Consider the following 24607-nt stretch of genomic DNA (forward strand, 5'->3'; position numbering starts at 1 on the left):
AGAAAATAAAAGCCATTCGATCGGATCGAGGTGGTGAATATTTAAGTCAAGAGTTTGAGGATCATCTTAGGAGTTGCGGAATAGTATCCCAACTCACTCCTCCAGGAACACCTCAGATGAACGGTGTGTCCGAAAGGAGAAATCGAACCTTGATGGACATGGTTCGATCGATGATGAACTTAGCCGATCTTCCTAACACCTTCTGGGGATATGCTCTAGAAACGGCCGCTTTCACACTAAACCGAGCTTCGTCAAAAGCTGTAGAAAAGACGCCATATGAGTTATGGACTGGAAAGGTTCCAAAGTTGTCTTTTCTCAAAGTCTGGGGTTGCGATGTTTATGTAAAACGTTTACAAGGAGATAAACTAGCACCAAGATCAGACAAATGTCTCTTTGTTGGATATCCAAAAGAGACGAAGGGGTATTACTTCTACAACCCATCAGAGAACAAAGTGTTTGTTGCTCGTGATGGTGTCTTCCTTGAAAAGGAGTTTCTTTCCAAGAAGACAAGTGGGAGAAATATAGAGATCGAAGAGATTCGATCCGAGCAACAAACTGACACCGTTGTACCGATGTCAGAAGTCGCGATTCCTAACTATTCAGAGCCGATAGAAAAGGGAACACAGGAAGAGATGGTAGATCTCGGAGATCCTCCCGCGTAGAGCAAATGGGATTCGCAGGAGAACCCTCAAGGAGTTGAGAGTGTCTCACCTGTTGTTCAAGACCCACATAGGTCCGCAAGGCTGATTGAATTATCTCAACGACAAGATATCTTGTTGATAGAAGATAATGAACCCAACACCTACAAAGAAGCTATGATGAGCCCAGACTCCGAAAAATGGCTGGGAGCCATGAAATCCGAAATGGAATCCATGTCTGAAAATCAAGTTTGGAACTTGGTTGATTTGCCCGATGGAGTAGAACCCATTGGATGCAAATGGATTTTCAAGATGAAAACAGACAAGGATGGAAACGTAAGCGTTTTCAAAGCTAGACTCGTGGCAAAAGGTTACAGACAAGTCCAAGGAATAGATCATCTCGGATCTGACAGACTCCACGAGTCCATCAGTCGCCTATAAATAGAAGGAGACTCAGACTCCAAAGGCATCGAAGACCAGCTAGAAAACTACTGAAGACTCTTCTCTCTCTCCTTTATCATCTTCTGATCAGTACTCTAGACGACAATAACCAACCTTCGAATTCCAGAAGTCTCGAGGGATAATCTTCCAGGGGATCACTCTAGACGACGATATTACATCTTCAAGCTCCATCGCTCTGGAAGTCCTTCTAAAGTCTTTGTTACATCCTACTTCTCCATTATCCAGAATCTCCGATCGAGACGACCTCTCGACCTGCTCCAGGAGATCAATCCGACCAACTATCCCGTAGAGTCGAAGCTCCGGCCACTCTACGAGTCTAGCCACCCTCCGACGATACAACACGGTAACACCCTCAACATTCAATCGATTAAGATTTATCTTTTATAGTTTGCTGACTTGACCGTCGGAGTGCCCTTGGCAAGACACCATCCCGGTGTCCCCAAGACTTCACGGTTTTACTCGTTTTTGTCTGTCTACAGGTCCAACCAGAACTTCATCCTTCTCGAGGTCTAGAGCCCAAGTTGTCGGTGGCCCACCAATCGACGATCTATTAATTGTGTGATTTTCTAACGTCCACAGTTTGGCGCCCACCGTGGGGCCCCTTCAACTAACATCTCAGACGACCTCATCAATGGAAGAAGGAATGATAGCCTCACCAAACGATGTCTCGACCCAGATCGCCGAACTCACAACTCAAATGCGAGAAAACTCCCAAAAGTTTAAAGCCTTGGAGGAGGAGAAGGCTCTGGTTCGAGCAGAAAACCAACTACTTCAAGAAAAAGTTACTGAACTCGCCATGGTGTATCCAACAGGACCTAGGTTTCGAACTTCAGTCAACCCGATGCAATCCTTGGTGACCCCTGAAGCAGGAAACTCCTCCAGCCAACCAACCGTCCAATCTGGCACCATTGGCGTCTCGATTTCGAATCCAGTGACTAATACTACGACTCCGGCAACGACGTTATTACCATCTTTCCAAAGCTCAGCTCAAACCAATCAACAATCGCAGTCGATGACTGCCCCTTTTTTCTCATCCTCTCTTACTCCTCCTACTTTACTACGTACTAGCGTACCCTTTAGTCTGTTGACTGATGGTCTGAACTCTAGCTTTGCAGGAACCCCCTTGGAGCAGGCGATGGCTAAAAAATTGGCAGTGATGGAGGCTCTGATCACTCGCATTCCAGGAGTCCCAATCCCCCTTAGAAAGAGTCAACCACAGAGTTATGCAGACTCCCCTTTTGTCGACGCCATAGCCTTAGTGGAGATGCCGAAGAAATTTTCGTTCCCGAGTATGAGAATGTATGATGGCACCTCAGATCCAGACAACCATATTGCATCCTACAAGCAAAGGATGTTCACTGCAGCCATACCCAGGGACCTTAGAGAGGCTTGCATGTGCAAAAGCTTCGGGTCGAGCCTCATTGGTCCAGCTCTCTAGTGGTACATTAACCTGCCGAACAACCCCATCGCCTCATTTGCCCAGCTGACAGACACGTTCATTGAACAGTTCGCGAGTAGTAAGAAGTTAGAGAACCTTTACCGACTTAGCCAGAGGCGAGGTGAACCACTTAGAGATTATGTAGGGAGGTTCAACAGAGAGCGAACTCTACAAAGAACTCACCAAGTTCAACTGCACCACCATGGAGGATATCCTTGCTCGAGCTTGGGTAGAGATCCGTTGGGAAGAAGACGAGTACCATCGAAGCAGACACTACCTTAGCGACGAGCGATCCCGAGAACGTCGCTTGAGACGAACAGATCGTAGGTCAGATGGTAGACACTTAGAGCCCTACACTACCTCAAGGCGACCTCAAGCCCGAGACGACAGAAAACCACTTGATCCACCAGGTCTAATTGCCGAACGGACCAGTTCGCATCAGAGTTCCAGACTACAACATGAACATCGAACCATCTGAGTAGTAGGGCAAGGTGGACAAACTACAACTCGAAGATGAACTCAACATTAATAAGAGTTGGAATGCAACACATCTAAAGTTGTACCATTTCTAAACTCTAAACTATTTTTATTACATTTCATCTTGAATAAACTTACTGACTTAAGCATCGGAGAGTCGGTGGCTACGCCACCGACCAACCCTCTAGCTCGATTTTTTGCAGGTTAGAGCATCTTACCCAGACAAACAGACGTCTCGCCAGAGAGCGACTACAAACGACAGGGGGACAAGCATGGCTGGAAAAGAACACCTCCATCATCCACCAACTTTAGTCGACTCTAGAGACAACAGTCTGGAAAAGTTGATTCAACTTCTAGGCTAAAGGGCAGGAAACATTCTACACCTACAATCTGGGGCAAAAAAAAACATCAAATAACCCTTTGGGAGCACGACCTAGCTGGAACCAGACCTAAATCTTGCACTATCCTGGACTCCACACAAGGTTAATCGATGTTCATCTCGACTCCCATACTGATAACAGGAAGTATTGAATGTCTTCACCCATTATTTCTATCATTCTTTGTTGATAGAAAATTACTGATTTGTGCGCCAGAGGGCTGATGGTGTTGCTGTCGACCTTCGCTTTTGTGTGTGCAGCTCGGTCAAAGCTCGTGGACAAACAGGAGAAGCACAACCTTCACCCATCCACCGAAGCTAGCCAGCAAATAATCAACCTAAGTCCAGAAAAATAATGTTCTACACTTAGGCTGGGGGGACGAATGGTGCCTAAAATGCGAGCTCGAATTCCCTCAAAGCTAAATGGAGACTAGAGCTATCAACTTTAAAACTTCAGACGAAGAACATAAGACTTCAACGAAAAACAAAAAATTTCTAAAAGCTTACTGTCGCTTCGACGAAGCAGCAAGGTTCACGCTCGAGCTCCAACTGGCCTAACAGGGGACAAATAATACCATGAAATGCAAGCTTAAACTTCCAACATAGCCACACAGAAGACTAGAGCTATCGACCTCATACTTCAGATGAAGAACATAAGAGTTCGACGAAAAAACAAAAATTCTAAGAAGCTTACTGTCGCTTCAAACGAAGCAACGAGGTTCACGCTCGAACTTCAACCGGCTTTAAAGGGAGCACTACAATACTACATACCTTTTTGTACCCCCCACATGATCCACACAAGGTGCCATTAATCTCCCTTCCTCTAATTCTCTTTCTACACATTGTAGCGGGTCGAGACGTCTCCGAGACTCCACCCGGCCTAAGGAAGGTTCGAGATAGATACATCCTGGGGAATATAAATACCTCGGGTGTTACCGAAAGAGAAGGAAAGCTCGAGACCTCAAAGTCATCAAAATAACACAACGGCTTTGAGATCTCACTCTCTTCTTGAAATAATTCACCCTCGAGCTCTACATGGCAGAATGACGCCTTAAGGCTCTCGACTCTGACTCCAACTACAAAGTCTCAAAAGTCAACAATTCTAGATGAACGCATTCGAAAATGATAGCCCTTGGGCCAACTCAGTAGACGATAGAACAACCCCGAAGGTCAAGCTCGAGAAGAGCACTGGAGAAATTCTCGCCACTAAGCTCGAGATGACAAACCTCAAGTCTGAATTACTTTGTAATACTTCTTACTCAACTCATTCTTGCTTGTTTGCAATGTTCCTTATACGTACTTTTTTTTATTGTGTAACTTAACTCATGAAATTCATTGAAAAAATCATCGCCCTTGCAAATATTCTGATGTTCAATACTACAGTCCCGTTAAATGGATTGAGCCAACACTTAGTCCAGCTAGACTATATTTGGTCTCTCTAGGGCAACTAAAGTCCCACTAAATGGATTGAGCCAACACTTAGTTCAGCTAGACTATGTCTGGTCTCTCTAGGGAACTAAAGTCCCGCTAAATGGATTGAGCCAACACTTAGTCCAGCAAGAATATATTTGGTCTCTCTAGGGAAACTAAAGTCCCGCTAAATGGATTGAGCCAACACTTAGTCCAGCTAGACTATATTTGGTCTCTCTAGGATAACTAAAGTCCCGCTAAACTTGAAACGTCTAGGCATCTAATACTATCATAACACCTAAGGAACGAGCCGACACTTAGTCCATCTAGACTACTTCAAGCAAATTCAAGGCCAATATTCCATAAATAGCAAAACGCGGATTTCGACAAGTGTACTACCCAGAAAAAAGGTATGTGTTTCACACATTGGTCGAGACCTTTGAAAATAAATGTGTCATATAGTTGTTGAGACCCCCCACAAAAATCATTTGTTGTCTATTTAATTATATGTCACTTGAGCACATTTGTTTACACACATGTATATAAATGTTCATACACACTCGTATGTAAATGTTTACACACACATGTATATATATATCTGTATGCACAAATTTTTCAAAAAATAATCAATTTTGATTTAAAAGGAAAAAAAAATTAATACCGACCTCCAGACTGCTTAACGACAGTCAGGAGGAATGCCTCCAAGCTACCCACGGTAGTTCGGAGGAAAAACCTCCAAACTGCCGAAAGGCAGCCTGGAGGAATTCCTCCAAACTACCGAAAGGTAGCCTGGAGGAAGCCTCCAAACTACCTCACGGTAGCTTGGAGGGAATCTTCCCCCCAACTACCGTTAGGTAGTTTGGAGGAATTAATTCCCCCAGACTACCACCAGGTAGTTTGGAGGGAATTCCCCCAAACTAACTTATGATAGTTTGGGGGAAACCTCCAAACCACCTTGTGGTAGTTTGGAGGAAACCCTCCCCAAACTACCTAGGGGTGGTTCGGAGGAAACCTCCTCACCCACTAACCGTGGGCAATTTGGAGGCCCTCCCGAACTGCTTTTCGGTAGTGTGGACCGGATATGTCCGACTAATTTTGCTACATATTCTTGGTGACAACCCGATATTTTTTTTTCAGATCCGTAAATATTTGCGTATTTTTAAAATCATTATAAGATCGAAGACCAATTTTGACACTAAGTCGTATTTCACTCGAAGTGGTCAGACAATCAATATGTTCGACGAGAGAACATATTTCGGACACGTCATACAATTTTCAAGAATACCGGAACTTCCCCGATCGAACGCTAAACACCGACACCTCCTCGGAAATACGAAATCTACTCTCTAAGCGAGCAAATCACTAACTTAGAGAGTGGGGGACAAACTGTAGTGGTCAAAAATCGTGTTGGGCCCACTTCGTCTAAAGGTCGCCTAGACCGAGCCTACTTCGAACAAATATCACTTGGGCCCGACCCACTTGCCTACTAGTTGGACACTCTCCAACGTGGAATTCGGCCAACTAAAGGTCCAAACGGCTCTAAGCCCTTGTGAACGTCCATCTAGACGAACAATAACCTATTAAAAGCAACAATACTCCAAGCACCCCTTGGTCGCCCTCAACCGAGTATGCCGGTTACCGAGTCAACCTCAACTCCGGAGACCTCGCCACGTATTCATTTGACGAAGTCCCTCTAAAACCCCACGTCGCCTTAAGTACCGTTAGGTGATCTCAGACTACGAAGAGCCTAAAGTCGAGGCGGCGTAATCGTGCGATCGAGTTACTCCAGGTGACAGATCGACGGCCAGGAACGAGTCTCCCTTAGGGTTTGGGGTCACCCTCGACCCCAATCATCTCGGATCTGACAGACTCCACGAGTCCATCAGTCGCCTATAAATAGAAGGAGACTCAGACTCCAAAGGCATCGAAGACCAGCTAGAAAACTACTGAAGACTCTTCTCTCTCTCCTTTATCATCTTCTGATCAGTACTCTAGACGACAATAACCAACCTTCGAATTCCAGAAGTCTTGAGGGATAATCTTCCAGGGGATCACTCTAGACGACGATATTACATCTTCAAGCTCCATCGCTCTGGAAGTCCTTCTAAAGTCTTTGTTACATCCTACTTCTCCATTATCCAGAATCTCCGATCGAGACGACCTCTCGACCTGCTCCAGGAGATCAATCCGACCAACTATCCCGTAGAGTCGAAGCTCCGGCCACTCTACGAGTCTAGCCACCCTCCGACGATACAACACGGTAACACCCTCAACATTCAATCGATTAAGATTTATCTTTTATAGTTTGCTGACTTGACCGTCGGAGTGCCCTTGGCAAGACACCATCCCGGTGTCCCCAAGACTTCACGGTTTTACTCGTTTTTGTCTGTCTACAGGTCCAACCAGAACTTCATCCTTCTCGAGGTCTAGAGCCCAAGTTGTTGGTGGCCCACCAATCGACGATGTATTAATTGTGTGATTTTCTACCGTCCACAACAATGCTGAAGTTAATAAGTTTGAATCTCTCGATATCATTCATTATCAATGTTAACCTTTAGTTAATTTACCACTGGTTTAAAACATCAAATGTTTCTAGAAAAACGACATAATTACTATTAAGTTCTAAGCTAGATCAGTGTCTAAAAGGAGACTTTGATCCCTTTCAGCATCCCTAACATTACTGCTTCTGCTCTCTCTTGGATATTTACTTCTTTTAGTCAAGTATTTGATTTCCTTGAGCTTTACCGAGCCGCACATCCGGTTTAAAATACCTAATGAAGGAATTTTACGATACTTGTTTTTAACTTTGTTAACAAGGATACGGAAACGGAATTCATAATTCCATTCCATTTGTCCTCCAGGTGCTAAAAGTAGTTTCCTTTTAAATGGTCTAGCCATTGTTTGGAAACATTCACAGTAATGAGGAATACTCTTGATCATGTACTCGGCAACTGCTTTTCTTTGATCAAATGTTTGTCTTATTTGACTTATCCTTTGCCCTTTTGAATCTCAAGGACTCTTTCTTAGATTCCTTGAAACAAATCTCAAGAACCTCTCTTAGACTGGATATTCCCGTATGTTCTGCTCAGTTTGTTCGTGACAACCTGTGTGACTCATCTAAGGTCTTATCTTTGTTCAATCGATATTGAATTGGGTGATAGATGTATTTAGTTGTCTTCCCTTAAAATGACTTTCAGATTGCCTTGGAGGTCTTGTACCTCCCCATTTATGATTTCTGTAGCAATTTCTTCCTCAGTTTGTCTTAATGGTTATGCTAGCATTCATTACTCTTCCAAAGAGAATGTTATACGATTGCTTGCAAATAGCTTTTGACCTTCTTTGGTATGAGTCAACATTGGGATTGGGTATTGTAGTACGCTTTCTTTTTAAATCTGAGAACCATTCTCGATTTATTCTTCCATTCTAGGAAGTTGATCAACACCTCCCTTGGGTGTGATTCAGAGTTGAACTCGTTTATGTCATCTTAAAACTAAATAAAAAAATGGCAAAGTTTTAAAACTCGTTATCGTTTTTCCCACATTATTCAATAAAATCGTCCCCGATTGAATAAGTGATTCCAAGATCCCAGTTCTTCGGAGTAAAGCGGATGAAGGCCCCACCCTTTGACTCTGTCGTTCCGGGTGAGTGAACTATTTCACTGATCATACCTTATGACTCTTGATTTATAGATGACTAATCTATCCTTTTGCCTCGAGTATCCAAGACTCTCTTGCTGATCTCGTTGAATAGAATCATTTAGACGTGTAGGCCTCTTCTCTAGACCTACCCGCATTTTCCCAAGGTAGAAGAGGTACTCTGCGAAGGCCGACCCACCTTCCTCGAACAAGGGCTCAACGAGTGTCTTAATCTGGATAGGCGATTACTCAAGATTACGTTTTGGGGACTTTTACGCTAGTCTGACGTTTGTTATAGTGAACTATTTATTCTAACTAACATCCTCGAGATAAAGCGTAAATAAGTAAGTAAATGCTCGCGAGAAAGTAAACCAAGCAGACATGGATCCTAGTATGACCCCTAAGCTAGAATATCTAATCTCCTTTGATTTTCTTCTTGTTTCGCCTTTCGGTTCGTCTTAGATAGCCATCTTTAAACCTCAATTGAATTGTCCCACTCGCCTTTAGATTTCATCCTTGAGCTTTTCAATGGACTCATAGACCCTAAACTCTAATTACAAGACTCTAACGATTCGCAGATCGTATAAACTTAAAATTAAAATTAATACAAAGCATGCACCCATCCGTGCTTAAAACAAGAATAAAGAAATAAATCTATGGTCATACTAGTTTCCCGCATTCACATCACATGCAATCATATAATATATCAAGGCTAAAAATTATATATGCATGTTAATCCGGGAGATACTTTTGTTGACATCCCATGTCACATTACGGACCTTAAGTCTAAATTCGAAGAATTCGACTAATGGTGCGTTCTCGTTTTATCTCTTATGATATCTAAAATCAACTTTAAGAAAAACTCCGTTTTGGGCTCGAGAAAGCTCGGGTCAATATCGGAAAAAACTTGATTCGATTCTTAATGATTTCATAAATCAATTTAAAGAGAAATCCGTTTTGGCCTTCCGGATGGCCCGGATTAACTTTGGAATTATTTGGTTGGAAAAGCCTCGAAAAATCCCGGGACAAGTCTTAGACAAGTCCCGGCCCAAGCCCACACAAGGGCTCGGACAAAGTCAGGACATGGCACGGCCCATAGGGCCGGCATGTCCTGGCCGAGGCCTACCAAGCCCTAGTCTCGTCCTGGCCAGAGCCAGGACGCTAGTCCATGCACCGAACGCGTCCTAGACGCGTCTGGTGCTAGACCGGACCAGCACTAGGTGTCTCCGAACGTCGAATGCTCAGGACGCGTCTCAGACGCGTGCAGGAAGCTCCCTTGCAGCTGCTGGTCACGTCTCCAAGACGCGTCCAGAAGCTTCTGTTGCGGCTCAACCAAATGGGTCAATAGGCGAAACTTTTTTTTGATTGGCTCGCTTGTTATGGCATTTGGTGACACAAGGAACAAATCAGATGCTATTGTACAAATTGTGTAATCCCAATGGTTGTTCAGTAACGTATCTCTTAATCTTCTTATCCTGTCGTAAACTATCGTTCATGTTCGTACGCATCAGCAAACCAAAAAAGCATAAATCAACAACAAAAACTGAAAACTATTATATTATAACTATATTATAATATAGTTGAATTCAACAGGCAAAATCGTGCACGACGTAAATCACCACTAAATTTGTTAGCGTATCCATGATCAAACTCAACAAGTTCTATTTCTTAAGGATCACTACCCAAAGATGTACTATCCTTACCTCAGTTATTAAAATTCCATTTCGTCTCACAATCGACAAATTTCCAATCCTTCCCTCAGTTATTTTAGGAACAATATTGCATACCACATCGAAGTTTCATTCTTAAGCATAGGACCCACAGATGTATAATCTTTCCCTCGGTTATTAATACATTATTTCTTAAGCATCACTACCCACAAATTTATAATACTTCTCAAGCTTATTAAAGTTTTGTTTCTTAAGCGTCCCTACCCACAGATGAATAATTTCCCCCTTAATTATTGATTGAAAAATATGGAATCTACATTGAAGTTAAACTTTTTAAGCATCACTATAGGCAGATTTATAATCATTCCCCCGATTATTGAAGAAATAATATGGCATACCACATTAAAACCATTGCTTAAGCATCAATGCCGGCAAATGTAGAATACTTCCCTCGATTATTGATGCAACAATATGGTATGCCACATTCAAGTCCATCTCTCAACCAACACTATGCACATTTGTATAATCCTCTCATCGATTATTGATGAAAGTATATGGCATACCACATTAAAATTTCATATCTTAAGCATCACAACAGACAATGATATAATCCTTCTCTCGATTTTTGATGGAATAATATGGTATACCATGTTAAAGTTTTGTTTCTTCAGCATCACTACACATATATGTATAATCCGTCCCTCGATTACCGATGGGAATATTATTGCTATACCACATTAAAGTTCCATTTCTTAAGCATCAAAACCGACAAATGTATGATTGTTCCTTCGAATGTTGATGGAACAATATGGTATAACACGTTAAAGTTTCATTCTTAAGCATCACAACAGAATTACGTATAATTCCTCCCTCAAATATTGATGGAACAATAAGGTATATACCACATAAAATTTTCATTTCTTAAGCATCACTATCGACAAAGGTATAATCCTTCCTCTATTATTGATGGTTAAATATGGTATACCATATTATAGTTCCATTTCTTAAGCATCGCTACCGGCAAATGTATAATACTTCCCTCGATTATTGATGGAACAATAAGATATATCACATTAAATTTACATATATTAAGCATCGCTACAGAAATACGTATAATCTTTCCCTCGATTATTCATGGAACACTATGGTATATACCACACTCCCATATCTTAAGCATCACTACTCTCAAGTGTGTAATCCTTCTCACGATTATTGATTTGAAATATATGGTGTAACACATTAAAGTTCCATTTATTAAGCATTATAGCCAACAAATGTATAATCCTTCCCGTAAACATTAATTGGACAATGTGGTATACCACATTAAAGTTTCATTTCTTAGGCATCACGACTAACAAACGGATAATTCTTTCCTCCATTGTTGATAGAAATACATGGTAAGGTATACTACATTAAAATTCCAATTCTCGAGCATCACAACCGACAAATGTTTAACCCTTCCCTCGAATATTGATGGAAATCAACCACATTGATTTCCATTTTTCAAACATCACAAGCGACAAATGCAAAATCCTTCCCTCGAATATTGATGGAACAATGTGTTATACCACATTGAAGTTCCATTCCTTAGGCATCACAACCGACAAATGTAAAATCTTTCTTGAAATATTTTGATGCAACATGATATACCACATTAAAGTTCCATTTCTTAGGCAAATGTATAATCCTTCACAAAAATATTGATGGAACAATGTGGTATACCAAATTAAAGTTCCATTTCTTAGGCATCACAACCGACAAATGTATAATCCTTCTCGAAAATATTTTGGAACAATGTGGTATACCACATTAAAGTTTTATTTCTTAAGCATTACAACCGACAAATGTAAAATCCTTCCCAAAGATATTGTGGAACAATGTGGTACACCACATTCAAGTTCCATTTCTTAGGCATCACAACCGACAAATGTATAATCCTTCCCGAAAATATTGATTGGAACAATGTGGTATGCACATTAAAGTCCCATTTCTTAGGCATCACAACCAACAAATGTATAATCCTTCCCGAAAATATTGATGCAACACTGTGGTATACCACCTTAAAGTTCCATTTTTTAGGCATCACAACCAACAAAAGTTTAATCCTTCCCGAAAACATTGATGGAACAAATTGGTATACCACATTGAAGTTCCATTTCTTAGGCATCACAACCAACAAATATGTAGTCCTTCCCTCAAATTATTGCGATTATATCTAATGTTTATGTTGTTTGTATTCTAGAAAAAAATGAGTTTAAATAGATCTTACAAAATTATTTAAGTAAGCAGTCTTGTGCATATATATATATATATATACCTCCTCGGAATCCCGTCGCTGCCTCCACTACCAGGCCTCCACCACTTCCTCCATCGCCAAACCACAACACACGCCCACCATTTTCACCAAACACACAGTCACACACCACCAAGCAGGGACATAAGTAGGATTTTAGTTTGATGGAGGCCGATAGACTAAGTCATACAAATAAATTTTACTACCGAAAAATATGAAAATAATTTCACCCACGCGCTACTTCTATAATTTATTCATTAATAATGACAGCTTAAAAATACTTCCACGGTTACTAAATCCTGTTGAGACAGTTCAATTTTGTGCATAGGAAAAATGATTGTGTGCCTTACTGTCAGTTCAATTTTGTGCCGACAGTCTGCCAGAATATCATGTACGGTTCCTAAATTTTCCTAAAAGGTGTTTTAGCTTTGGCAGGTCGTTTGCATCTTTCATACTAATGTCTTGGCACATTAATATGTTTATGACGGTCTCAGACAATCCCATGAAATAGAAAGAGAATTACCTGCATATTTTTAAACGAAGCTCGCCTTTTTAACCATCCAATTTATTCCCTCCTTCACCTCAATAATCACGTTATCCTGCAATTCAATATCAGAAAAGCATCATATTTTGTCAAATGTTATATGAACTCTTCACTTTTTCTTTAGAAATAACTAATCTATTACGTCATAAGAAATCCAACTATAAAATTGAAAAATTAACAAATAAGAGTAGAGTTAATAAGCTGGATGCTCTGTCAATTCTACGAAGATTCTCTGTCAATTACACTCAATCTATCAAAAGCAAACTGAGATTGGACATTCTTGTTCAAGCGGTAAATTGATGAATAACTGCAAGTAGGCATTAGATGTCTGGTCAACATTTCAAGTTATTAGTGTTGACTACAACTTGGGTGAATTTTTACACCCAAGTCTCACTGATTTTATTTGCCGATCTATGCAGATACAGTCTAGATAAGGCTTCCCGGTGACCCCGACTGCAAAGGATTCAGACAAACAACCTTAAGGCTGAAACCCTGCCCTCTCACTAGAAGTCTAGTTGAAACAATAAAGTAGAGTTAATAAATACTGAGAAACACAAAACAGCAAATAATCAAAATGGATTTTGCGATAATTATCACTAAAAGTAGAATTTAAAAAGAAGAAGCCAACTTCATCAACTAATGTGATTGCATACACCTAGATAAGCTTTGCGACCTGTAATCAAAGAGACCTTAGGCAATATGCTTGTGCTTGTTTGGAAGGATTACCACAAGTGATTGAAGCATGTCGTTTACAGAAAAAATATTTAGTTAGGATAGTCTCAGTATAAGGGCCAGTTATCGCAATGTAACATATTATTGTAAGGAGCTAGAGGCTTAGAGCTAGTATAATTCTTATATTCACGATGTAAATAGATCATTACCCGTCTTGAGCAATTAGTTATTATATTGAGAAACCAGAATGGCTTGGTGACGAAATAAATTTCAATTCAAGCTTCCAAACTTATGAGCAAACCTCGTAATGGAGTTTCCTGAGGAGAAACTTATAGGCCAGACCATTTATTTTATGAGTGATGAATTACCAATATCCCCAGGCATGTATTAACCTCAAGCAATTGAAAAAAAAACTGGAACACATGATTTCTTTGATACAACATGCACTATCGATATTATTTAACTAGTAGTGACGTGAGAAACAAGCTGCAGATACTGTACCATTAATATGAACTTATTTAGGTAATGTGATTCAACTAGAAAGAGAACTCACCTTTCTAGCCTTCTTCTCTCCCTCTTTCACCTCAATAATCATCTTCAACATCTTGGCAATCAAATAAGAAAATTAATCTTCGTAGTTCTCGTTGACAGATGCAAGTTGAACTCACTGATTTTCTTGAAAATTCAAGCTATGAAAACTGAAAAACAAACTGATTCCAGTATTTGCATCTCTGCAGCGTGGACAATTCTCTACATATTTTCAAGTGCAAATGCAAACTATAACTGCCAAATAGACTATTGAGGAAAAGTCAATCAAAAACTAAAAGTACTTCTAAATTGTAATGTAAATCAAGCAATCTGGAGGAAATTGACTATCCTTCTTTCTCCTTCACTGTTTTTTTGTTCGAAAATGAAAAAGAAAGTAAACACTAGGCCGGCATGATTTCCTCTCGCCATTGGGAAAAACAGATTTTTGCTTGATTACCTTAAGAGAAATCAATTTACATCTCAAGGTCAAAATCTAATTTCGATGTCAAATCTCAATGTTGAAACATGAGACAACAATAAAATTGAAATCAATAAATATGGAGTTTATTCACGAAGCCTTTTATACTACAGTCTAATTTATTCTCTTATCTAAGAGAGATTAATTGCTCCGTGAATACCAAAATCTAATTTCCCAGGCCTGATAGAACTTAATTCAGTGAATCCTTCTTGAAGACTAACACAAAAAAAAAAAACATGTATAAGCTCACTGACTCTCCATTATAGAAGAGATATTAGACGCTAAGCTTGTTCTTGTCTGGAATGATCATTGTAAATGATCGAAGCAATTATTGTGTTTACGAATCAGATTGGCTTAGCAACGAACTAATCTCCAGTTCTAATTCCGAACTTAAGATGCAAACCCCTCACAGATGCTCTTGTAAAACTATTGTACAAACTGATTCTCTTCAGATTTCAAAAATGTTTTTAAACTGAAGAAGACAAATGTGTGATCTTTACGGCTATTCAGTGATATATCTCATACTTATCCGAAACAAACTTGATAGGCATTCCACAATTACTGATGGTAGGGTATTGTCCAAGATCATAATAGTAAGCATCATTCGAACCACCACAGCATTGTTAGTACCCACGAAAAAAAATTGTAGATGATCATATAGTAGGCATAATACCCACTGGTAGAACTATTTGAATTACAGGTTAAAATATAGTATTACTCTAGTGTTCTCAGCTGCAAATCTAATTGAGCTATGCAGATATCAGAAAAGCATTTGGGTTCTCATAAAAAGTAACTAATCAATCACGATACAAAACATTCCAACTATGAAACTTGAAAACACAGATTCGAATTTGAAACTTTACAGCAAAGTCCAGAAGAAAATCTATAAAGATGTCATGAAATTTCTCCTAAATCTTTCAAGTGCAAACTAAATTGCCAATTCCGATTGAAGCAGTTAACCAATAAATAACTGCGACAGAGACTACAACTTAGGTGAACTTTTACACCTGAGTCCTCATAAAGCTTTCGGTGTCCGAGACCCACAAATGTACCGGGACAAACGGATCGTGACCCCTTAAATTCAACTCCTAATAGAAGGAATCTAGTTTATATCCGTATAAAGAGGTGCAGGGTTATACGAAGTAAGATTGTTACAAAAACCAAGCAATTCAGACAAAACTAGCGGACCTTATTTCTTTATCACTGCTTTTTTCTTCCACGTCAACAAACAAGACAATTACAAGGCCAAAATGCAAGGTTATTTACGGCAGACCCATTTACATACGAGAGTTCAAAATTTGATTTTATGTGAAACTATAAAATGAATCGTAAACTGGTCGCCTATGGAACGTTTTGTAGTCCATTACTCCATTACATTCTCTACTATAGGAGATAATTGCTCTTAATTAAAAAAACCAATAAGTGACCTCCCAGCTTTGAGCTAGCATATTTAGCAGCTCCTGAATATGAATGCAGATACCTGATAAGCTTGTGACTTAGGGGTCTCTGTAATAAAATCGACATCGTGCGAGAAGCTTCTGCTTGTTTTAGGGGATCATCCATAATGACTGAAGTTGTCATCCACACTAACAATATGTTAGTTAGAATCATCCTTGTATAAGGATCTATGTATTATAATGCAACATAGTGGACATTGTTTAACAGTTAGAGCTACAAAATTGAACATTTCACGATTTTAGTAGATTACCCATCTCGACCAGTTTGTTCTTCTCTTACGAAACAGGGTGGCAAAATGATTTCCGATTCTAACTTTCAACTTTTAATGCAAACCTCTTGATAGAGTCTAGAGTAGATATCTGAAGGTATAACATGCCCTTTATTTTTAACTAGGGCACTCAAGATATGACAAACATACCCAAAATTACCTGCACAAGAAGCTCACCAATTTGGCCATGCAAAAGCAGATGAACTCTTCGATTTTATTAAAATTTCCATCTACAAAAGCTGAAAACAACTGATTCTAGTACTGACATCTTTGCAGCCTTGTCAATGCTTTTGAACTTTTCAAGTGCAAACTAAATTGCTTACTCCTGTTTAAGCCATCAACCGATCAATAACTAAAAATACATGTCAGTTTTACAGTCCATATTACTAGTATTAAGGACAAATATTTATTTCTTAGGCAACGCAACTGAGAAATGTATAATTCTTCCAGAAAATATTATAGAACAATAAAGTATACCACATTAAAGTTCCATTTCTTAGGTATCAAAACCAACAAATGTATAATCCATCCCAAGAATATTGAAGGAAAAATATGGTAAACCACATTATACTACCATTTCTTAGGCATCACAACCGACAAATATTTATTTCTTCCCAAAAATACACATGGAACAATGTGGTATACCACATTAAAGTTCCATTTCTTAGGCATCACAACCGACAAATGTATAATCCTTCTCGAAATTATTCATGGAACAATGTGGTATACCACATTAAAGTTCCATTATTTAGGCATCACAACCGACAAATCTGTAATCCTTCTCGAAAATATTGATAGAACAATGTGATATACCACATTTAAGATCCATTTCTTAGGCATCACAACCGACAAATGTATAATCCTTCTCGAAAATATTGATTGACCAATGTGGTATACCACATTAACGTTCCATTTTCTTAGGCATCACAGCGGACAAATGTATATTCCCTCCTGAAAATATTGATGGAACAATGTGGCGTACCACATTAAAGTTTCATTTCTTAAGCATCACAACCAACAAATGTAAAATCCATCCCGAAAATATCGATGGAACAATGTGGTATACCACATTAAAGTTCCATTTCTTAGGCATCACAACCGACAAATATATAATCCTTCCCGAAAATATCGATGGAACAATGTGGTATACGACATTAAGGTTCCATTTCTCAAGCATCACAACCAACAAATGTAAAATCTTTCTCGACGAAACAATGTGGTATACCACATTGAGGTTCCATTTCTCAAGCATTATAAACCGACAAATGTATAATCTTTCTCTCGAATGTAGACGGAACAATGTGGTATACCACATTAAAGTTTTAATTCTTAAGCATCACAACGGACAAATGTATAATCCTCCCTCGAATATTGATGGAACAATATACTACATAGCACATTGAAGTTTCTTACGCATCACTATTATGAAGCAGGTGCAGTAGTGTAAATAAGAAAAAAAATCAATTATTGGGTAAAACAAGACATATACACCATGTCTTAAGCATCAATCCCCAGGATTGTGGAACCCTTCCCTTAATTATTGGTGGACAAATAGAATATATGTACTTGCATAAGGGAATATCGAAACTTCTTTAATAAAATGATATAACAAGTATGTGATAGGACAAGAAAGCAACATGTCTTCTAGTAATGATAGCTACGCTTAATGAGTTGCAAGAAAGGAAGACAACAACTTTATATAGAAAAAGTGATAGTCAAGAACCAAGAGTGAAGACTTTGAATTCATCGGTACCATCAAGAAAATCAATTAGAAGATCTTGTTCTTCCAAGTAAAAAAAATGTGATGGTCAATGCTTAGGTTTTTATGCAATTCCGTAAAACAAATCAAAGGAAAAACCTGAGATTTAGGAATTGAACATGTTATTCTAGAATTACCACTGATAGTAAATAAACAACCCATAAACTCATTTAAGTAGGCTATCCCAGCTCCTTCGTTATAATGGAAGTTCCAATAGAATTACCATTGATAGTAAATAAACAACCCATAAACTCATTTAAGTAGGCTATCCATGAAATATGAAACCACTATGTACGTTATGCACCTTTTTGATAATTATCTAGGGCGAAATTCTTTTATTTTAGCTCAGGATTTTCACGACCATCAACTAAGAGGCTACAGACTAAAGCTGAAAAATTTTCTGATTCTAAGTAATAGGAATCCCCGAACTACCATTTTCTCTCACTGTGCTACTTATCCTTTCACAGAAACCAAGTAAATCCATTAATATACTTTTTTACAATCTCTCATCAATTAACGCGATAGAGTTCTCTTAAACCTTTAATGCCACTAATACTGTTAATAGACACTAATAGTCTAATAAAACATCAGTGTTAACATAGTTGTAACCAACTTACATATCTCTGTTACTATTCCCTTATCTATTTCATATATAAAGAATATAATATTATACTTGACAAATGAGCCCTGACACACTCAGCATCGGGTGAAGGTAGATTCATTTTTTTGTATCAAACAAGTACATCCACATAAAACATTTCATGGTAGATATGGTAACTGCCACTGGAAGGAAAAGATAACTAAAAGAAAGGAACACAAATTAAACTGACAGAGATTTCTAACCTTGATATTTGCACAAAGGTCTTCCATTTAGTTATCTGGTATCTGCACACAAAATCCATCTCAATTAAGGCAACACTATGATCCAAAACATCAAATTCATCGTATTTCCTGCTCTGTTTATATTTTGGTGGTAACCCCCTCTCTAAGGTTGTTTACTTGTTTCAAAGATGTTTTGCTCAATCAAATGTCTCAATTTGTTTGAAATTAGGTATGAGTTCCTACCCAAGACACCTCAAAATGATATTTGAACCTTGTCATAAATTCCTTCCACCGCCACTTGTGCATCCATTTCTCATAATGTATGCAAGGAATGAAACTTCGGTTTCGGTGGAATTTCGGTCGACCCAAAAGTGGAAATGTTTCGTGGAAACGTTTCTGTTAGTGTGGAAGTTTTACAAAACCACAAAAATAATAGAAATATATTAGAATTGTATATACTAATATATTTTATCCATCATGAAGCCTAAAGAGAACATTGTTATAATTATAGTACTATTATACAAATCAGAAGGTTTGAGGTGTAAATTGCAATCACATAGTTAGGTCAGGGTCAAATGGCAAATCCATAACATTAAAAGACTTGAAGGCAAAATAACTACAAAGGAAGGTAAAGGCGCCCTCCGTAAATGTCAAAGGCGTCTGTCTGCCTTGAGAGAGGTGCCTTTTACAATTACGGGGGCGCCCTTAAAACTTCCCTAATAGATTAGGGTTTGAAGAACAGTTTCTTTTTTCATCGTCTTCTTCCTCTGGCCGCCCACTTTCTCTCTCTAGGGTTTCATATGAAATCTTCGAACCTAGCTGTAATTTCATAAATTACATGTTATTTATTGTTAAAGTTTCGTACTTTATTTCATTTTTTTTATGCATTGTATCAACAATGTTCTTCCAAAAAGATATAATGCAATAAGTTTGTTCATCGTAACTAAAATACCAGCCACCGATGCTCCTGTATGAAGAATCAGGTACCACAATGCAGCATACTTTCTTCACAAAGAAGGGCTGCTATTATTGAACAATTACAAATTCAGTTTATTCTTTTTTGAATCAAACTGACTAAGCGACAAAAAAACAAAATCCATTAGGATGACGAATGACCAACATCCACGGGTTATATATTTCTAAAATGTCTGATGGGCTAAGAACCAACGACCAACCTCCATGGCATGGTCTCCTTGATACAACATACATAATATGAGCCTTAATGATCTCTTTTGTTCTTACTGAAGTTTTCTATCAATTGTTACCATCCTATGATAACTTCTTTTTCTAATGACTATGTCCATATAGTCTGTATATGATCTGTCCTAATCCTCTCAGGCGTTACTATTGAGTAATTCGTAAGATGACATATTGCAAATGAATATGCAACTGATAACAAACATCACAAGAACCAAGTTATACATGAAAGACTACCTTGCAACCCCTGACTAGCTTCCACCAAGCACAATTAAGGCATTATAATGGAAGATGCAGCATCTCAACCAAATGGGTCAATAGGCGAAATTTTTTTTGATTGGCTCGCTTGTGTAATCCCAATGGTTGTTCAGTAACGTATCTCTTAATCTCCTTATCCTGTCGTAAACTATCGTTCATGTTCGTACGCATCAGCAAACCAAAAAAGCATAAATCAAGCAACAAAAACTGAAAACTATTATATTATAACTATATTATAATATAGTTGAATTCAACAGGCAAAATCGTGCACGACTTAAATCACCACTATATTTGTTAATGTATCAATGATCAAACTCAACAAGTTCTATTTCTTAAGGATCACTACCCAAAGATGTACTACCCCTACCTCGGTTATTAAAATTCCATTTTGTAAGCATCACAATCGACAAATTTCCAATCCTTCCCTCAGTTATTTTAGGAACAATATTGCATACCACATCGAAGTTTCATTCTTAAGCATAGGACCCACAGATGTATAATCTTTCCCTCGGTTATTAATACTTTATTTCTTAAGCATCACTACCCACAAATTTATAATACTTCTCAAGCTTATTAAAGTTTTGTTTTTTTAAGCGTCCCTACCCAAAGCAAGGAATGAAAAGTCGACATATTTTGGTCGAAGTTGCCGAAATATGTCGGTTTTCCTAATTAGGTAGACAGAAACACGCTTACAGAAATTTTTGGTAAGATTTCGGTCGAAACATGAAGAAATGTCGACATTTCTTATCTAAGAAGGAAATCGAACAGAAAAGGTAAGAAACCCTGAAGAGTAAGAACCCCTAAAGAGTAAGAAACCCTAAAATTAAAGGAAATTGAACCATAACTACTTACCAAGTAAAAGAAATCCAGCAGTAAAGGAAGGAAATCGAAAATTGGAAGGAAATTTTAAGAGATTTTCTTCGATTTTGAATTCTATAGAGAGAAAGTAAAAACCCCTAAAAACTATCGAGGAAGAGGAGGAAATAGTATAGAGTTTCAAATAAAAACCCTTTGGGAAGATGTATAGGCGCCTCCCGTAAGTGTTGAAAGCGCCTCCTTCCCTAATTGTTCTGGGATCTGGAGCGCCTTCCACCCTATTAAGGGGCACCTATAAAACTTCCCTATTTGTTTTTTTTTGTGCTACTATCAACAATTAATTCATTGTATCTCCTTGTCTAACTGTGCGATTACATATTAACCCCCAAACTAACCGTTTTGTTATAAATCTGTTTAACTTTTCTCACTTAAGCCCCTAATATCAACTATTTGTAACTAGTCATTGTAACAATGTAATTTTTAGGCTTTATTATCGACAATAATTCAACTTACCCCATTAAACTGATTGTGTGATTGGGTATTATATACATTCCTAACATATTTCTATCATTTACGTAGTTTTGTCAAACTTCCACACAGACCGAAACGTTTCCACTTTTGGACCGACCGAAATTTCCACCGAAACCGACATTTTATTCCTTGACCCAAAGATGATAATTTTCCCCTTAATTATTGATTGAAAAATATGGAATCTACATTGAAGTTAAATTTTTTAAGCATCACTATAGGCAGATGGGAATATATTGTATTGCTATACCACGTTAAAGTTCCATTTCTTAAGCATCGCTACCAGCAAATGTATAATACTTCCCTCGATTATTGATGGAACAATAAGATATATCACATTAAATTTACATATATTCAGCATCGCTACAGACATACGTATGATCTTTCCCTTGATTATTCATGGAACACTATGGTATATACCACACTCCCATATCTTAAGCATCACTACCCTCAAGTGTGTAATCCTTCTCACGATTATTGATTTGAAATATATGGTATAACACATTAAAGTTCCATTTATTAAGCATTATAGCCAACAAATGATTAATCCTTCCCGTAAACATTAATTGGACAATGTGGTATACCACATTAAAGTTTCATTTCTTAGGCATCACAACCGACAAACTGATAATTCTTTCTCCATTGTTGATAGAAATATATGGTATGCTACATTAAAATTCCATTTCTCAAGCATCACAACCGACAAATGTTTAATCCTTCCCTCGAATATTGATGTAAATCAACAACATTGAAGTTCCATTCCTTAGGCATCACAACCGACAAATGTAAAATCTTTCTTGAAAATTTTTGATTAAAACAATGTGGTATACCACATTAAAGTTCCATTTCTTAGGCAAACGTATAATCCTTCACAAAAATATCGATGGAACAATGTGGTATACAAAATTAAAGTTCTATTTCTTAGGCATCACAACCGACAAATGTAAAATCTTTCCCAAAAATATTGTGGAACAATATGGTATTCCACATTGAAGTTCCATTTCTTAGGCATCACAAACGGCAAATGTATAATCCTTCCCGAAAATATTGATTGGAACAATGTGGTATGCACATTAAAGTTCCATTTCTTAGGCATCACAACCAACAAATGTATAATCCGTCCCGAAAATATTGATGCAACACTGTGGTATACCACCTTAAAGTTCCATTTTTTAGGCATTACAACCAACAAAAGTTTAATCCTTCCCGAAAACATTGATGGAACAAATTGGTATACCACATTGAAGTTCCATTTCTTAGGCATCACAACCAACAAATATGTAGTTCTACCCTCAAATTATTGCGATTATATCTAATGTTTATGTTGTTGTTTGAATCCCGTCGCTGCCTCCACTACCAGGCCTCCACCACTTCCTCCATCGCCAAACCACCACACACACGCCCACCATTTTCATCAAACACACAGTCACACACCACCAAGCATGGACATAAGTAGGATTTTTGTTTGATGGAGGCCGATAGACTAAGTCATACAAATAAATTTTACTACCTAAAAATATGAAAATAATTTCACCCACGTGGTACTTCTATAATTATTCATTAATAATGAAAGTTTAAAAATACTTCCACGGTTACTAAATCCTATTGAGACAGCAAGTCTGAATTGCGTCCATTGTGCATAGGAAAAATGATTATGTGCCTTAGTGTCAGTTCAATTTTGTGCCGACAGTCTGCCAGATTATCATGTACGGTTCCTAATTTTTCCTAAAAGGTGTTTTAGCTTTGACAGGTCGTTTGCATCTTTCATACTAATGTCTTGGCATATTAATATGTTTATGACGGTCTCAGACAATCCCATGAAATAGAAAACAAAATAACCGCCAAGGTTACAATATACTCGGCCAGAGTTTTTTATGCGTGATTGACGACTATAGACATTATGTAACTAATAGTGATAAGTGATGAGAGAGCAACTGCAGTTACTATACGACTGATATGTTTAACTAGAAAAGAATTACCTGCATACTTTTAAACGAAGCTCGCCTTTTTAACCATCCAATTTATTCCCTCCTTCACCTCAATAATCATGTTATCCTGCAATTCAATATCAGAAAAGCATCATATTTTGTCAAATGTTATATGAACTCTTCACTTTTTCATTAGAAATAACTAATCTATTATTGTAGAATTATATTTCTTAGGCATCACAACCGACAAATGTATAATCCTTCCTGAAAATATTGATTGGAACAATGTGGTATGCACATCAAAGTCCCATTTCTTAGGCATCACAACCAACAAATGTATAATCCTTCCCGAAAATATTGATGCAACACTGTGGTATACCACCTTAAAGTTCCATTTTTTAGGCATTACAACCAACAAAAGTTTAATCCTTCCCGAAAACATGGATGGAACAAATTGGTATACCACATTGAAGTTCCATTTCTTAGGCATCACAACCAACAAATATGTAGTTCTACCCTCAAATTATTGCGATTATATCTAATGTTTATGTTGTTGTTTGTATTCTAGAAAAAAATTATTGCAGCCTTGTCAATGCTTTTGAACTTTTCAAGTGCAAACTAAATTGCTTACTCCTGTTTAACCCATCAAGCGATTAATAACTAAAAATACATGTCAGGTTTACGGTCTATATTATCAGTATAAAGGACAAGTCAATCTAAAACCATAAAATTATGCTCAAGTTGTAACCTAAATCAAACAAATTTTTCTCCTAAGCAGTTTTTCGTCAACATCAAGAGAGGAGATCTATAACTATTTTCGAAGCGATGCTTCTCGAGTCACCAAAACAAATATTTATTTGTTTACCTATTAGAGGAATCAATTTGCATTCCTATATGCTGAAGGAGAAAACTGTCTCGGGTTTACACCAATAAGCTGAATTTCCAGCCTTTA

At 38.0% G+C, this 24607-nt stretch overlaps 1 protein-coding gene across 1 annotated transcript in view; it reads right to left on the reverse strand.

The window, feature by feature from the left end:
* The window catches only part of LOC147549061 (uncharacterized), a 45565-nt gene that overhangs the window by 18242 nt on the left and 2716 nt on the right, over positions 1–24607 (reverse strand). The window contains exons 2-8 of the mRNA XM_086666762.1: positions 23707–24288; positions 20363–20531; positions 19172–19951; positions 18950–18991; positions 16508–16672; positions 14169–14365; positions 12923–12998 (exon numbers count right to left, since the gene is read on the reverse strand). The gene's annotated coding sequence lies outside the window, so the exon portion shown is untranslated. The remainder of the gene's footprint in view (positions 1–12922; positions 12999–14168; positions 14366–16507; positions 16673–18949; positions 18992–19171; positions 19952–20362; positions 20532–23706; positions 24289–24607) is intronic.

Source organism: Eschscholzia californica, unplaced genomic scaffold (assembly GCF_041429995.1).
Source record: "Eschscholzia californica isolate CP2 unplaced genomic scaffold, dmEscCali1.0.p SCAF_3, whole genome shotgun sequence".
Taxonomy (NCBI): domain Eukaryota; kingdom Viridiplantae; phylum Streptophyta; class Magnoliopsida; order Ranunculales; family Papaveraceae; genus Eschscholzia; species Eschscholzia californica.